The sequence below is a fragment of the Macaca nemestrina genome, chromosome 6 (assembly GCF_043159975.1).
Source record: "Macaca nemestrina isolate mMacNem1 chromosome 6, mMacNem.hap1, whole genome shotgun sequence".
Lineage (NCBI taxonomy): Eukaryota > Metazoa > Chordata > Mammalia > Primates > Cercopithecidae > Macaca > Macaca nemestrina.
The window spans coordinates 83,822,300-83,839,322 of record NC_092130.1 but is presented as its reverse complement, the minus strand read 5'-3'; the positions used below and the strand labels follow the sequence as shown (position 1 = coordinate 83,839,322).

Genomic DNA, 17,023 nt, shown 5'->3' with positions numbered 1-17,023 from the left:
AGCTGGCTATTGTATGAAATCCACTTTTCGTGGCATGTCACAATCTGATCAAGAAATGGTTCAGTGTTGTTTCATAGAATAAAAGAAGATGACACTTCAAAAGGATACTATTTAAAATATTTGGTCAGCTCATGAGGCACCCACTTATCAAGATTTTTCAGCTTTCCAATTGGCTTCAAATGCTGGATGACCATAGAATGGTCGACATTCAGTTCTTCGCCAACTTCTCGTGTATCTGTAAGAGGATCGAATTCAGTGGTTGCTCTCAATTGGTCGTTATCAACTTCTGGCCCAGAGCCTGGGGCTGAGGCTGCCATGACCACCCTGTTCTCTTCTTTCTGGGGTCCCCTGGAAGCTCCCAGGACTGAATGATCCCCACAAAATACAGTGGCCAGGATGGGAGGGCTGGAGGTCAACTACCCCCCCGACCCCTGCCACCACAAAGAAGAGGCCCCCATGGAGGTTGGCCCCGAGATGTGGGTCCCTGTGGGATGCAGGCTCCCAAAGATACTTCAGGGGATGAGCACGGGTCCTCGTGGCTGACAGGAGCCTGGTGGGCACCGGGTGTGTGGGGCCTGTATAGGTGGGTTGGACATTACTGGGCCTAAGCAGGGAGCCAGAGACTGGTGCGTCTTCCAGATTTCCTATGAGATCCCCTATTTGGTCATAGATGACGGTGATTTCTCTTTAAGTACTGAATCCCTGTAAGGTGTTAGGCACTCCATTCTTACCAAGTTTATTTTTTTACCTGGTAGAACCTGGCTCATAAAGAAGAAAATGGTGAAGAGGAGGACAGGAATCCTCATGGCTGAAGAAAGAAGAAAGTTTGGCTTCATTTCCAGGAGGCAGAGAAAACTTCCGTCTGTGGCTCTCTAGCACCAGTGGAATGTCTCTGTTTGGATAATAAGAACCTTTCTGTACCTCATTAGGGATATTCATAGATAGAGGTGTTCTATGCATGCAAAATTACTTTTATGGGAGGACTGATGTGGGTGCACAGTTTTGGCCAGAAAACCTTGTTAAATTGGAACATAAGCTACAAACATTTTGGTAAAAGATGAAAGTTTATGAACAAATAACTATTTATATTGTTACAATAAATTAGACTGTGTTGAGAAACCAGTTGCTTTTGTTAATGACCAGACATTTTGTTAGTGAACACTTCCCAGACTTTACTAGCCCTGCTAAGAATTAATCACCCCACTTGCTCCTGGTCTGAAACCCCAAAGTGCTTTGTTGATGTTACAGTGCTTACTGCCTTGTATGTTAGATTAGTGAATGTATATTTGCCTCTTCCACTACTGTGTGAGCTTCTTGCTTGCTAGGACAAGGCTATATTCCTCAGAGCAGAGGAGGGAGTTGAATCATGCGGCCATTTATTCTCAAATCCTCTTCACCAAGTGGAGCAAAACAGAACAGCGAAAGACCACCGCACATGGAAGCAGGAGGTCTGGATTTGGGTTCTAGATCTCTAGATCTATTACTATCTGGAGGTATGGATATAGTGAGGAAAATTGTCTTCCTTAGGTGCTTTCTTGATAGCACCTATAAAGGATGAGATCTGTTGGATCTAGATCAGGGGATTCTCAATCATTACTATGCATAAAATCAACTGGGAGAGTTGCTTTGCAATACAAATGCTTAGTTCCATCTCATGAGATTTTTACTGTTTTTTAAAATTCATCTAGTATTTTTCATTAAATAATGTAAACTTTCTTAGTCTACATCTAATAAACCTCCCCCCGGCATACAAATACATTGAATGATATTAGCAGCAGAATCTTTAAATAAAGTAAACATATACAACTATTAAACCACTTTTTTTCATTACTTATTATTTCATGCTGTTTGTCACCATTGTCATCATAATCAGCATCATCCTACATTGCTAAACACCCATTATGAACCATATGGCATAAACATTTTCCTACTCATAAGCAACATATATTCTCTATATGCATATGAAATTAATGTCTGAACAAAGTGGCTTAAACAAGGCAGAAGTTTATTTCTTTCTCACTTAAATCTATAGTTACACGTATCATGGCTGGTACAGATGCTTGCCAAATTCATTAGGGATGCAGGCCCCTCCCAGCTGTCTGCTCTGCTGTACTTTAGAAGAGGCTCCAGTTCGGCTGCTAAATGCCCACCTATCATTTTTTAATTCCAGGCAGCAGGAAAGAAAATAGCTAAGAGAGAAAAACAAGGGAACATCTACCCCTCCTTTTAAATTTTTTAACCAACCCCCTCTTTTTTTTTTTTAACCCAATTTGTTGAGCTATGATTACATTTAAAAAGCTGTACATGTTTAAGGTATGCATCTCAGTGAGTCTGGGGATAAGTATACATCGTGAACACCACTACCCTTAAGATTATAAACATATCCTTCACCTCCCAAAGTCCCCCCCCATTATTATTATTATTATTATTATTATTATTATTATTATTGGTAAGAAATTTTGGTAAGAACACAAAATCCACCCTTTTAGCAAATTTTAAGTATGCAATACAGTATTCTTAGCTATAAGCACTATGCTGTAAATGAGGCCTCCAGAACTGACTTATATGGTGTATCTGAAACTTTGTGCTCTAACCACATCTACCCATTTCCCCTGCACCACGGCCCCTGGCAACCACCATTCTACTCTCTGCTTTTGTGAGTTTGTCTATTTTAGATTTCAAATGCAAGTGAAATCATATAGTAATTGTCATTCTGTGGCTGGCCTATTTCATATAACGTAATGCCCTCGAAGTCCACCCATGTTGTCACAAATGACAGGGTTTCATTATTATGTAACACTGAATAATATTCCAATGCATGTATGTATTACCCATTTATCCTGACACTCTCCCTCCACCTGCCTCCCAACAGGCCCCAGTGTGTGTTGTTCCCCTCTCAGTATCCATGTGTTCTCATTGTTCTGCTTCCACTTGTAAGTGAGAACATGCAGTGTTTGGTTTTCTGTTCCCGGGTTAGTTTGCTGAGGATAATGGCTTCCAGCTCCATCTATGTCCCTGCAAAGGACATGATCTCATTCCCTTTTATGGCTGCATAGTATTTCATGGTGTATATGTACCACATTTTCTTTATCCAGTCTATCATTGATGGACATTTGGGTTGATTCTATGTCTTTGCTATTGTGACTAGTGCTGCAATGAACATGTGTGTGCATGTATCTTTATAATAGAATGATTTATATTCCTTTGGGTATATACACAGTAATGAGATTGCTAGGTCAAGTGCTATTTCTGGTTCTAGGTCTTTGAGGAATCACCATACTGTCTTCCACAATGGTTGAACTAAGTTACATTCCACCAACAGTGTAAAAGTGTTCCTATATCTCAACAGCCTCATCAGCAGGTAGTTTCATTTAAAATTTTCTTTAGAAACCTTCATACTATTATCCAAAATGGCCATAGTAGTTTGTATTTCCACCACGAGTATACAAGGGTTATCTTTTATCCACATCCTCACTAATACTTGCTATCCATCTTTTCAATAACAGCTATTCTAAGAGGTGTCAGGTGACATTTCATGGTGGTTTTTATTTGCATCCCCGTGACAATTAGAGATGGTCAGAATTTTGTCATATATTTGTTGGCCATTTGTATCTTTTCTTCTGGGGAATGTCTATTCAGATCTTCACCTATTTAAAAAAAATTTCAACTTTTATTTTAGATTCCGTGAATGCATGTACAGGGTTTTACATTGGCACATTGTGTGATGCTGAGGCTTGGCGTATGAATGATCTTGTAACCCAGGTAGAAAACATAGTATTTCATGGTGTATATGTTTTTCAGGTCTTGGTCCCCACCTTCCCTTCCCCTTCTTGTAGTCCCAGTATCCGTTGTTCCCATCTTTATATCCATGTGTAATCAGTGCTTTGTTCTTACTTATAACTAAGAACATACGGTATTTGGTTTTTTCTTCCTGCATTATTTTAGAATAATGGCCTCTAGCTGCATCCATGTTGGTGCAAAGGACATAATTTTTTTAATGGCTGCATAGTATTCCATGGTGTACATATACTATATTTTCTCTATCCAATAATAGAGAAAATATTCATGTATTTGCTATTGCAAATAATGCTATAATAAATACATGAGTGCACATATCTTTATGGTAGAACAATTTATTTTCTTTTGGATACAAGGGTCAGTCCCCATGGCTGCTGTCAAGGGCTATCATTGAGTGCCTGCAGCTTTTCCAGGCTCAGGGTGCAAGCTGTCAGTGGATCTATCATTCTGGGGTCTGGAGGATGGTGGCCGTCTTCTCAGAGCTCCACTAGGTAGTGCCCCAGTGTGGACTCTGTGGGGGCTCCTACCCCATATTCTCCCTCTGCACTGCTGTAGTAGACATTTGCCATGAGGTCTCCACCCCAGCAGGCTTCTACTGGACATACAGGCTTTTCCATACATCTTTTGAAATCCAGGTGAAGGCTTCTGATATGGTTTGGCTCTGTTCCCCCCCCCCCCCCAAATCTCACCTCAAATTGTACTCCCACAATTCCCACATGTTGTGGGGGGACCCAGTGGGAAATAATTGAATCATGGGGGCAGTTTCTCCCATATTGTTCTCGTGGTAGTGAATAAGTCTTACCAGTTCTAATGGTTTGATAAGGCAAAACCAGTTTTGCTTGGCTGTCATTCCCTCACTTGCCTGCTGTGATGTAAGACATGCCTTTCGCCTTCTGCCTCCCCCCAGCCATGTGGAACTGTAAGTCCAATGAAACTTCTTTCTTTTGTAAATTGCCCAGTCTCGGGTATGTCTTTATCAGCAGCGCACTCCTATACTTTGTGCAACTGCAGGTTTAATATCCCATGGAAATTGCCAAGGCTTATGGCTTGCACCCTCAAAGCAGTGACCCAAACTGTGTCTGGGGCCTTTTTAGCCATGGCTGGAGCTGGAGTGGTTGGGAGGTAGAATGCTGTGAGCACTGTCCTGCACTTGCCCGGGGTGGTGCAGCCCCAGGCCCAGCCCACAAAATCAGTCTTCCCTTATAGGCCTCCAGACCTTTGAAGGAAGGGGCTGCCACCAGCCAAGGTCTCTGAAATGCCTTTCAGGCCCTTTCTTCATTGTCTTCTATTAGCATCTGCTTTCCTTTTAGTTATGCAAATGTCTTCAGCCTGCTTGAATTTCAGAGGATACCAATGGCCTTACAAGTACCATATGACCCCTAACACTTCCTGACTTCATTTCTGCAATATGTTTTATTTTTTTACATCATCATGAACATTGAAACTTTTTATATCTATTCACTTTCCATTTGTTTTCAAGTCCAGTTTACTTCCAAATAATTTTAGAATATAGAGTCTCCATAAGACTCTACTTTGTCTGGTTTCTTGCTGTACTCCATGACTGCGAATGCTTTCTAGTACATATAATACACTCAAAAGTACTTATGAGGCCGGATGCGGTGGCCCATGCCTATAATCCCAGCACTTTGGGAGGCCGAGGTGGGCGGATCACGAGGTCAGGAGATCGAGACCACCCTGGCTAACACGGGTGAAACCCCGTCTCTACTAAAAAAAATACAAAAAAATAGCCGGACGTGGAGTCGTCGGGCGCCTGTAGTCCCAGCTACTCGGGAAGCTGAGGCAGGAGAATGGCGTGAACCCGGGAGGCGGAGCTTGCAGAGAGCCGAGATCGCACCACTGCGCTCTAGCCTGGGCGACAGAGCAAGACTCCATCTCAAAAAAAAAAAAAAAAAAAAAAAAAAAAAAGAAGTACTTATGAATGAAAAAAGGAATGAATCTTCCTATTTTTCCTTCAAAATGCCTTAACTCTTTGGTTTCCAACTTTACGTGGGGTTTTTAGTAGTTGTCTCAAAAATCCAATCAAGTTGAACCGGGTGTGTCTCCAGAATGAAGTTTTGATTAGGTTCAGTATCTGTGCAATCAGGGCACGTCTCTTGGAAAGTAGTGCTGATTAGGTTCATTAATTGTTTTTTCCTATATAAGCGGAAGCCAATCAGAGGATGCATTTTCCCAGAGAAGGAGCATCAGAAGAGTTTAAGACCTTGGGGGAGGAGAGTCTTGCTGCTTGCTTGTGGGACTTGCCTTGGAAGGTAGATAAGTTCACAGCATCCTCCAACTTTTTATTTTTGGTGAGTTCTCCGAGCACTGAGATGTAAACTGGCCTCATTCCCTTACAATGATACTGTTACCAGTAGAAGAGATTCGAGTTACTGGCAGCATATCTGCATGGGTCCATAAGCAACTTCAGTCCTTGCCTCTTCAGAAGAAAGAATTCGACTGAGGGGCATACAGCGGGAAAAGAGACTAAGTTTCAGAGCAGGAGTGGAAGTTTATTTTAAAAGGCTTTAGAACAGAAAGGAAAGGAAAATTCTCTTGGAAGAGACCCAAGTGGATGCCTGAAGGTCCAAGAGAGAAAAGAGAAGGGCCTTTAACCTTGATCCTGGGATGGGCTTGCCTCTTTCCCATCATTCTTCCTTTAGGGAGAGTTTCCGGCATGCACAGTGCTTTCCTTACCCTTTGGAATTGAGCATGCACGGTGTGTTTAGGGAGTCAGATGCATGTCCATCTGAGGCTTTCTTTCCTTTTCCAGTGGAGTGTGTCCCCGGAAGATTATACTTTGCCATTTTTGTCTCTTAACATGCATGCCAAAGAAGTTGCTTCTTCCTGGGGTCTGCATTTAATTAACATTTTTGATGTTAACAGGTGTAGACCACCAGGAAATGGCCTCTCTCTGGTGCTGCCTAATTATCATTTTTAGAGAGTCAAAGTGATAATTAACAGGCCATCACCTGACATTTCTAGTGGGTAGGGGAAGAGCCCTCTCCTGCCCTGCTCCTGCTCTTCTACCTGTAACAAGACAAGCCTTGAATATCATTAGACATGTGTCCCATCAAGGCAGCATCTCATTAGTAAATTTTACTGTGTGAATTGTTACTTCACATTCTCATATTGTGTTCACTATTTGAGTGCCTTTTCCATTTTTGTTTTGACCATATCTCATTATTTTAACTGCCTTCTCCAAGATTCTAGATCTGCATTGACCAATAGAGTAACTACTAGTCACATGTGGCTATAAACTGTAAATTAATTATAATTAAATAACTAAATGGCATATCCTTAGTAGTAATAGCCAAATTCGTGGCCAAACTAGAAATTCTGTAACTACATATGTGTGGTAGTTACTGCATTGGACAATGTAGATACAGAGCATTTCTTTCATCACAGAAAATCATGTGGGGCATGTTGGCTGCCACTTATTTTTAATTTATTTTTATTTTTTATTTCTTTGAGACAGAGTTTTGCTCTTGTTGCCCAGGCTGGAGTGCAATGGCATGATCTCAGCTCACCGCAACCTTCGCCTCCCAGGTTCAAGCGATTCTCCTGCCTAAGCCTCCCTAGTAGCTGGGATTACAGGCATGTGCCACCACGCCCACCTGTTGTTTTTTTTTTTTTTCTATTTTTAGTAGAGACGGGGTTTCTCCATGTTGGTCAGGCTGGTCTCAAACTCCTGATCTCAGGTGATCCGCCTGCCTCCGCCTCCCAAAGTGCTGGGATTACAAGTATGAGCCGCTGCGCCCGGCCTTATTTTAAAATTCTATTTGTGTGGTTTATAGTTAAATTATATTCTGCTTCTCTATATTCATTTCCTTTCACAGATTTTATCAGGCAATTTTTAAATTTCATTCATTTACCTTTTTGAGGAAAGTAGTTAGATCATTTTTTAAAAATAATGTACAGCAAATAATTTTTCCATGGATATTGTTTTAGCTTTATTGTGTTGGTACTTTTACATACTATATTCAGGTATTATTATTTTTCATAACTTACTTTAAAAATTGTGCCAAGTTTATTTAAAAGAGATTTCTCCCTTGATTTTCAGAGGTCAGATTGTGTCTTCCATTGCTGTCATTTTAGTTTAATTTTATTTTATTATATGTAAATATGTTGCATATTCCTTTTTTAAAAATATGAGATTTTTTTCTTTCTTTTGTTACACAAACTTTGTATGCAGTGTTCATTATGCACTTTAAAAATAAATATTTTGTTTCAGGGCATGGTGCTTTCACACATGCAACCTTAGAATAATTTTAAATTCCATTCCACTTTCACCATTCCTGAACTGCTTTGAATATATTGGATGTTGGAAGCCATGAGAGGTTTTGACTTGCAATCCAGTCTAGATAACAGGATTTTCCATTTATAGTGTAATCTGATATATATTCGTTTTGGTTTCATACTTTTAAAAAATCTATTCTCTTTTACTCTGTGGTGATCTTTGCTTTTCTATTTGTGCATTGCTAGAATGTCAGGTGCTGTTTCCCTAGCACCTGAGATGTTACTCAACACTGTATAGTGCTGGTGTTGAGAATTGAGAGAATCTACTAAATAATAGCACTTTTTGAGACCGCAGTTCTGAATTAAAAGGAAGGGAAAGGACAGGCAAAAGAATATAGACATCAGCTATTTTTACTGAAGATCTGTTGGAGAACATGGTTTTGGTGTCCAGGAACTTGAGACCTAATACTGCATTCCTAATACTTCACTAAGGTGTGCCTAAATAGCCCTGAAAGGGCTAGGAAGTCACAAGTCAGCCTCTTAATTGTTATGGGTGTCCTTAAAATATTAAGGTAATATTGAGGATGCAGAATGACTCCTTCCTCATGACTTTTTAGGAGATCTGGGCCGGGCGCTGTGGCTCATGCCTGTAATCCCAGCACTTTGAGAGGCTGAGGCGGGTGGATCACCTGAGGTCAGGAGTTCCAGACCAGCCTGACCAAATTGGAGAAACCCCGTCTTGACTGAAAATACAAAATTAGCCAAGCATGGTGGCGCATGCCTGTCATCCCAGCTACTTAGAAGGCTGAGGCAGGAGAATAGCTTGAACCTGGGAGGTGGAGGTTGCAGTGAGCTGAGATTTCACCATTGCACTCCAGCCTGGGCAACAAGAACAAAACTCTGTCAAAAAACAGAGAGAGAGAGAGAGAGAGAGAGAGAGAGAGAGAGAGAGAGAGAGAGAGATCTGGAGGGAGATACTAAGCTGTGCAGGCTCTCATCTTGAAGTCACCAAATACGTAAGTTGTTATTCCTGCTCTGGTGAGAAGTTTGTCAATACATTTTTTCCATGAATTAATGAAAATTTTAGACCCATAACATAAGTTTTAAAAAATTTATCCTAAAGATTGCTTGTGTATGTATGTGTTTTGAAATATATTTAATCTCTATATCTTGAAATAGTTTTTATAGATTCCACACAAGAGTCCTTTAGGAAATAAGTGTGCTTTGATTTTCTTATAATATTTGTCCTTGTTTGTCCCTGGCACAGTCTGTATATGACCATTTAAATTACTTTTAGTTCATGTTTGGGTTATAATCACACACAAATATTCTCTAAAGTCCAAATCTTATTTTGATATTCGAGGAAGCGTTTACATGGTAATAATATTAAGGGTTACAGCTGGTTTCACTGAGGCTTTGTAGGCATTCTCTAATACTTTATTTTTTTGAAGGAATATCTGTTCTGCTTGAATTATAGACTACATAATACATGTACTGTCAGGTACATTCATGGAAGGGACAGGCAGATGGAGTCATATGTTACTGGAGTCTTGATGAACAGATGTAGGAAATAGACCAAGGAATAAGAAAAAAGTTGATATTGAAAAGTGCTTGTTGAAGTCTGTAAATGTGCATTAAAATGTGGCAGTAAAAATAGACAAAGTGAAGTTTGGTAACTGGGGTCTAAATCCTGGAGTCCCCAGAATCATAGAGAACCTTGGTTAGGGGAGTAATTTTGTAAAAAAGCAAGAAGAGGCAGTGACAAGGCAGAATATAATTAAAAGTAATGCTGTGTCATTTTTTAGTTTTGTAATTTTGTCATATTTTTCAAACTCTGTTGATCATTTATTAGACTGGTAAAATAAATAAACTATAATCAGCAGGGTTATTATAAGGGTTAAATAAGGAAATTTATGTATATCTGTAAGCACAATGTCACAATTAATACAAAGTTACCCTTTTTATTTTTCCTGGACTTCATGTACAAATGGGTCAGTTAATTTTTTGTTTATGACACATAATTATCATTTGTACATAAAATATATTTAATCATTTTTTTATTTTTAGCAGGGAAATAATACATGCATGTTTTCCCCCATCTCAAACACATGCATTCATATAAACATATCCATCTATATACCTACATATCTATGTATGAATATACACATGGTCATCAGTATTTCTCAGCAAATATGTATCATGATAATCAGAGATATTACAACTAACAAAGACTAATATAAACCATGATTGCAAGAATTTTAGATACCACCTTAGTAAAATATCAGATTGAGCTGCTAAATTTCTCTCAGCCCTAAGTCATTTTGTATTTTCTGAGCATCGTAGAGGATTGTGACTGTATACACAGGACAGAAACACCATGACTCAGGGTACTGCTGCGAATTTCTGATGCAGGGGATTTTAAGGGCTAGATCAGCAGGATGGGAGTGTTGACCCTCCAAGTGAAATAAATTCCTGAATTGATTATCCCCATCGTAAAACAGATTTTTTTTTTTTTTTTTTTTTTTTGAATACAGAGTCTTGCTCTGTCGCCCTGACTGGAGTGCAGTGTTAGGATCTCGGCTCACTGTAGTTGCTTCCTGGGTTCAAGTGATTCTCCTGCTTCAGCCTCCTGAGTAGCTGGGATTACAGGCAAGCACCACCATGCCCAGCTAATTTGTGTATTTTTAGTAGAAATGGGGTTTCACCATTTTGGCCAGGCTGGTCTCAAACTCCTGACCTCAGGTGATCCACCTGCCTCGGCCTCCCAAAGTGCTGGGATTACAGGCAAGAGCAACCGCACTTGACCCTAAAACAGATTCTTACTTGATTGATTTCCAAGTTCCAAGGTGAAATACAAAAGTCGAAATTGAGAGAAAGTAAAAGTGGAGTAAGGCTTCAGAAGGCTGTGATTGGTGTTGGAGAAACATTGCTAGGGCATAAAGCTGGGATAATAAAATCTGAGAAATCCCACAGTGTTTATCTACAGGTGGAAATCATATTCCACATGTGGGCGGAGTCAGGGATCCCTGTATTTTAAAATCAGTGAGGGAATTGAATATCTGGACTTGTGTCAATTAACATACAAAACTCAGTGCTTTTGATGTTCTCATTCACAAGATATCTGTGTTCCTTCTTTGTCAGAAACCATAGTCATAGGCTTCCGAATTTTGACCATGGGAAAAGAGGAGAGGCCTCTGTGTGTTTGTGTCTGCTGGTCAGGCTGTGGTGCAGGTGGTGTCACACTTCAGTGAAGGTCTGGCTTTTCATCACAGGTTGGTCTGAAAATTGTGTACAAGGCTGGTGTCTCACGTGTTCTTTCTCCAACTTCAGCTTTTCTTAGTGCCTGAAGTGTCTGCAAGTGGAAATCCAGAAGAAGACAGAGAGAGACTGAGTTCTTGACAATGCATTCACTAGTGAGTAGGGGATGCCTCTTTCTACTGAAATTACACCCATATTGCTGGCAAATGGGCAGTTTTCTCCAGTTTGCATGGGTGTTTCATTTTTATTCTTTTTTTTTGTTTGTTTTCATGATGCAAAATCCATCCAGCCTGGGTGTTCCAAATGCAATCAGGAGACTTTCAGGTATCCGGCCTCCAATTAAGTTTTCTCAGGACTCTAGGTTGGGTATCATGTGTCAAAGATTCCTAAATTATCAATATAATTTCTAATATTACACTACTTTATTCCAGCCCCTATTCAGGCTATTTACAAAAAAAGACATGAGAGGTCTCATTTATGTATTTCTTTTTCTTCTATCCATCCTATAACCTCATAGGGAAATAATTGACCCATTAACTGTACCGTTGGCTGAAATAGACTTAGGATTGTGATGAATGCAGGCAATAGAGATGCGTGAAGAGCAGAAGATCACAGCCCAATAATGAGGCTGATGTTCTAGCAGCTGAGTTCAATAAATCCCGTGTGACAGGCCTTGGGCAAGAGCTGCACAGTGCTGAGGAAAAAGGAGAGTTTGATAAAATATATTTGTGCTTTTAAAAACTTTGCAAAAGGACAACTAAAGAAGTCATTATTATTATTATCCCCATTCATTTTACCTTTTGATAATTAACCTTTTTGCCTTCTGGTAACTGAAAGTAACATATAAAAAATACAATTACTTAATTATGGTTGCACACTCAGGAGAAGGATTATAGTAGATAGAGTACAATTTAGGGTTCTGTGGAAATGCTTTATAAGGGCTGGTTAGAAAAAAACAAAACAGTAAAGAGGCCTTTTTATCCTTGAACAAGCAAAGTGACAAGGTAAAGTTAAAAGAGAGGCAGTGATAACTGATGTTTGGATTGCCCAGAGAAAGTTAAGAACAGGAGGCTTCATATCACAGGAATCATCAGACTAAGACTTCCTCAGTGTAGCAGCCTCAGCGGTCTTGTCTTGTGCTGCTGGACTGTCTTCAAGCCTTGTCATGAACACCTGAATTACATAACATTAGAGTGACTCTATGTATAAATTGAATCCTATATTCCGTGTAAAACTTGTTCAGTTCTGAAGAATGCTGGAGTCTGGTTCATTACTTTCTAACTTTTTAATGAATAAGGGACCAATGACATGTATTTAATAAATATTTGCTAGATAGGAAACATGTTTTCTATTACTTCGTTAGATTATTCAAAGCACATAATAGGTCTTTTAACCATTTGATTGGTGAGAAACCTGTGGTTTATCTAGAGAAATAATTTATTTAATCACGGTCATGTTTCAAAAGTAGTAAATCATGATTATTTGCCTTGTGACAAATCTGTAATTTACTTGAAATTCATGGTAAATTTGTTTTATTTATGAAGGTTCAAGTGAAAATTTTATAATCAGTTATGTACAGGTGATTAACACATTACTGAAAAATATCTGGGCTATATTACGCCACATCTCATGCGATATTTCTTCATAGTAAAGTTTAATGGATTAAGAGTGGGTGTGTCTCTGTGAGTGAATCTGAAAGGCAGATACCAGCTTAGTATTGAGAATGAACTGGCTGGAAACTAAAATACTGAGTGTTCTGCATACCCAGCTCCTACCTATGTCATCTCAGCCTTCCTCCTCTGGACGTTAAAAGGGATTCTCTGTCTAAACTAAAATGTCTGTGATGTTTTAGAAGAAAGTGACTTTTGAAGATGTAGCTATTGACTTCACCCAGGAAGAGTGGGCCATGATGGACACGTCCAAGAGAAAGCTGTACAGAGATGTAATGCTGGAAAACAACAGTCACCTGGTGTCCCTCGGTGAGTCCCTCAACATTCACATACATATGTAGACACACATTGACTCATTCATTCAATAAGTGTTGGAACAGCTTCCCCATATCTAACTCTAATCTCTTCTCTGATTCTCTCACAGATCTTATCTGAAAAAGTTTGAGCTCTCTAAATCTGTCTGAAAGAAATATCTTTATTCTATTTTATTTTATTTTGTTTTATTTAGTTTGTCACTCAATTAGAATGTAATCTTGACAAGGATTTCATGATTTCCTTGGTACTCAGTGTCTAATAATCAGAACAGACCTGGGAACTTAATGAATATTTTCAATGTATTAAATTAAATATTTTCTAAATAACTCTTCTGCTTTAGTCGCTATGCTTAGGCTGAGACCAATTAGTGAAAACAATAGCAATATCTTTTCTGTATAGAACATCAATTATTTTTGTAAATCAAATTTTTTTTTGTTCTGCATAAGAATAATAATAAACATACTGTGCAGAGATTTAATTAATCTGTTTCTGAAAAGACTGTGTATTAGGCATTGTGTCTTGGAACTTAGGCATGGACTCAGCATTCATAGGTCCTGACTGTTTTGAATTTCCTTTTCCTGATGGATCTTTCGTTTGGATTTATTTTCTAGTCTCATGTTGGGTCAAAAAAATCCTGGGGAGTTTTCTGTTTTCTAGGTCTTGTGGCCTGAGCTGACCTTCACTGTTTTTATTCTTCCTTGATAGCCTGCCTTACAGTTGGTGATAATGCACATTTATTGTCAGTGAACTCAAAACACATATACTGTTTCCACTAACAGGGTACCAGATAAGCAAATCTTATATAACTTTGCAGCTGGAGCAAGGAAAAGAGCTCTGGTGGGAAGGAATGGAATTTCTCCAAGGCCAGAATCTGGGTAAGCAACAGGGTCCTGTGCTCTAATAGGAGGAGGTGCTTTGTCAATGAATAATATCAGTCAAATATTAATTAGCGGTTTTATTAAATGAGTGGTAATTTCTAAAATGTAGGTTAAGCTACTGGAGCAGAATTCCTTAGATGTTATTATCATTTTGTTCATATGTCAGATGCTACTCTTGTGTCCTCTTGCCTTTTCTTTTACTTTCGGGAAAAGGATAATTCATGTACTTGTTGGGGTTAAACTGTCACATGCCGACTCTTTTCCCGATACCCCTGTGAAGACTATCCCTCTATTTACCTGCCTGATATCTCATGTCCATTTTAACTCTTTTCACATTTTAATTTTAAAACTCTTTTATAATTGCTGACGCTGTACAATCTGTTTCTTCTATTGAAGTATTTTCTTCATTTGACACATTTGCCACATCTAAGTGTCAATTTTTGAAAAAAAGTAAACAGGCCTTGGGGTTTTTCAAACAATTTTATTACCATAATACCAAGGTAACAATTTATTTTTCAATTATTTCAGACAAGGAAAGTGCCCTTAAGAAAAAACACACTATATCCATGCATCCTATCAGAAAAGATGCATCCACCGGTATGACAATGGTGAGTTTTATAGCTCTGTACACCAGTCATCTAAGTTAAAGACCTGGTAATGGGTTAAGTTAGTAATGACGCACAGTCACCTTAGTGTAATTAGGCTGGCATTAAGTGCTTTCTAAGCAAAAAAAAAAAATTGGATACTTTGAATTCAGTGAATAAAGTGACCTGTGTTCTAAACCATAACATGAGATCTTTAAAATAGAACAAGTGCATATACATTACTCATGCTCAGACTTTGAAAGATATTGATATCATCACAATTAATGGAATAACTCTGCAGTTGGGATCTTACAAAACAGAAAATATCTGTGTCTGCAGGAGATAATGTGTACGCAAGTGTCAATCGAGAAAAATGACGAGACAAGTCTCAATCATTTTAGGAGATGTATTTGCCAGAGTTAAGGACATGCACCTGGGGGACAGGTGTATACCTTTCTCCAAAGATAATTTTCTCCAAATTTAAAGGGGGAAAGGGTGGGATATTGAGAAGTACACAATTTTCATGTAAAAGGTGGGTAGAAAAAAATAGTCATTCATGAATTTTTCTGGCTCAGTGAATCTGGATTTTTTTACATAAGATGACATAAACAAATGAGGCAGAGGAATAACGCAGGAAAGCTGCATTTTATATAAGACAACATAGACAAAATGGGGCAGGGAAACAATTGGATATGCATTTGTGTCTGGTGAACTGGGGATGACTGCGCCTGTAAAGACAAGCTATCAGTTTGCATTGTCATGGTGTAATTTTAACAGCTCATCAGGAATTTCCTTGTGGGCAAAATATGGGGGAGGCATGTAGCTTTTCATCTTGTAGCCATATTATTTAGGAACCAGAACGGGGAGGCAGGTTTGTGTGACCCTGTTCCCAGCTTGATTTTTCCCTTTGGTTAAATGAGTTTGGGGCGCCAAAATTTAATTTCCTTTCACACGAGTAACATTGGAAAGATTTCAACTGGGCTCTACCACTGAATGGTTGGTCTAGGATTCAAAGGTGCTGAAATGAATGTATAGATGTATGTTGGTAAATCATTAAGAGCTTTTAATCTTTGTCCCTAAAGGAGAACTCTCTCATTCTGGAGGATCCCTTTGAATGTAATGATTTGGGAGAAGATTGCACTCACAGTTCCACAATGACTCAGTGTTTGTTAACTCAGAGTGGAAAGAAACCCTACATCAGCAAACAGTGTGGAAAATCCCTTAGTAATCAGTTGTCCCCTAAACCACATAAACAAATTCATACTAAAGGTAAATCATATCAATGTAATATATGTGAAAAGGCCTATACTAATTGCTTTCACCTTAGACAGCACAAGATGACTCACACTGGAAACAGGCCATATGCATGTCATCTATGTGGAAAATCCTTCACTCAGCGTTCTCACCTTAGAAGACATGAGAAAACTCACACGGGAAAGAGACCGTATAAGTGTCATCAGTGTGGGAAAGGCTTTATTCAATCCTTTAACCTTCGAAGACATAAGAGAACTCACCTTGGATAAAAGTGTTATGAATGTGATAAAAGTGGGAAAGTCTTTAGTCAAAGCTCTGGCTTTCGAGGACACACAAGAATTCACACTGAAGAGAAACCACATGCTTGTCTTCTATGTGGGAAAGCCTTCAGTCTATCTTCTGACCTTAGATGATATGAGAGAACATGCACTGGAGAAAAGCCATATGAATGCCATTTATGTGGGAAAGCCTTCAGTCAATGTACTAATCTTAAATAACATCAGAAAATTTACCCTGGAGAGAAAATTATAAATGTCTTCAGAACATATTCTGACTTTAGATGACATGGTGTTAGGAATGATGAACGTAAGGAATATGGAAGAGACTTCAGCTGTAGTTGTAACATCTAAACATGCCAAAGGACTCACATTTTGAAGAATTACTATACCCAACATGGACGTTACTTCAGTTGCCTTTATTCTTCAATCCACATCAATAAATTCATATGGAAGAGAAATTGTACGACATGTGTGTACCAAAGACTTGTTAGTGATCTGATCATAAATGACACGAGAGAGCTGAAACTGTCAACATGATAAACTAAAAGTCTTCAGCAACAGTTTTAATAATTTAAAACGTGTGGGACTTTCAGGTAGAGAATCTCTAGCTCTGCGTTCAGTGTGAAAATGTTTTTATGTGCAATTTGTTGTCAAATAACGTAAGAAAACTTTACTTGGATGAACCCTTTATTGGTATTTTCTGTGAATAAACATTCAGCCAAGCACTAGGCTTGATGTTCACAAGAAAACAC

At 38.9% G+C, this 17,023-nt stretch overlaps 1 pseudogene; it reads left to right on the top strand.

Moving 5' to 3' along the window:
• The first annotated feature begins 11,435 nt into the window (after positions 1 to 11,435).
• LOC139363594 (zinc finger protein 705A-like) lies at positions 11,436 to 16,511 on the top strand (annotated as a pseudogene).
• The last annotated feature ends 512 nt before the right edge of the window (positions 16,512 to 17,023 follow it).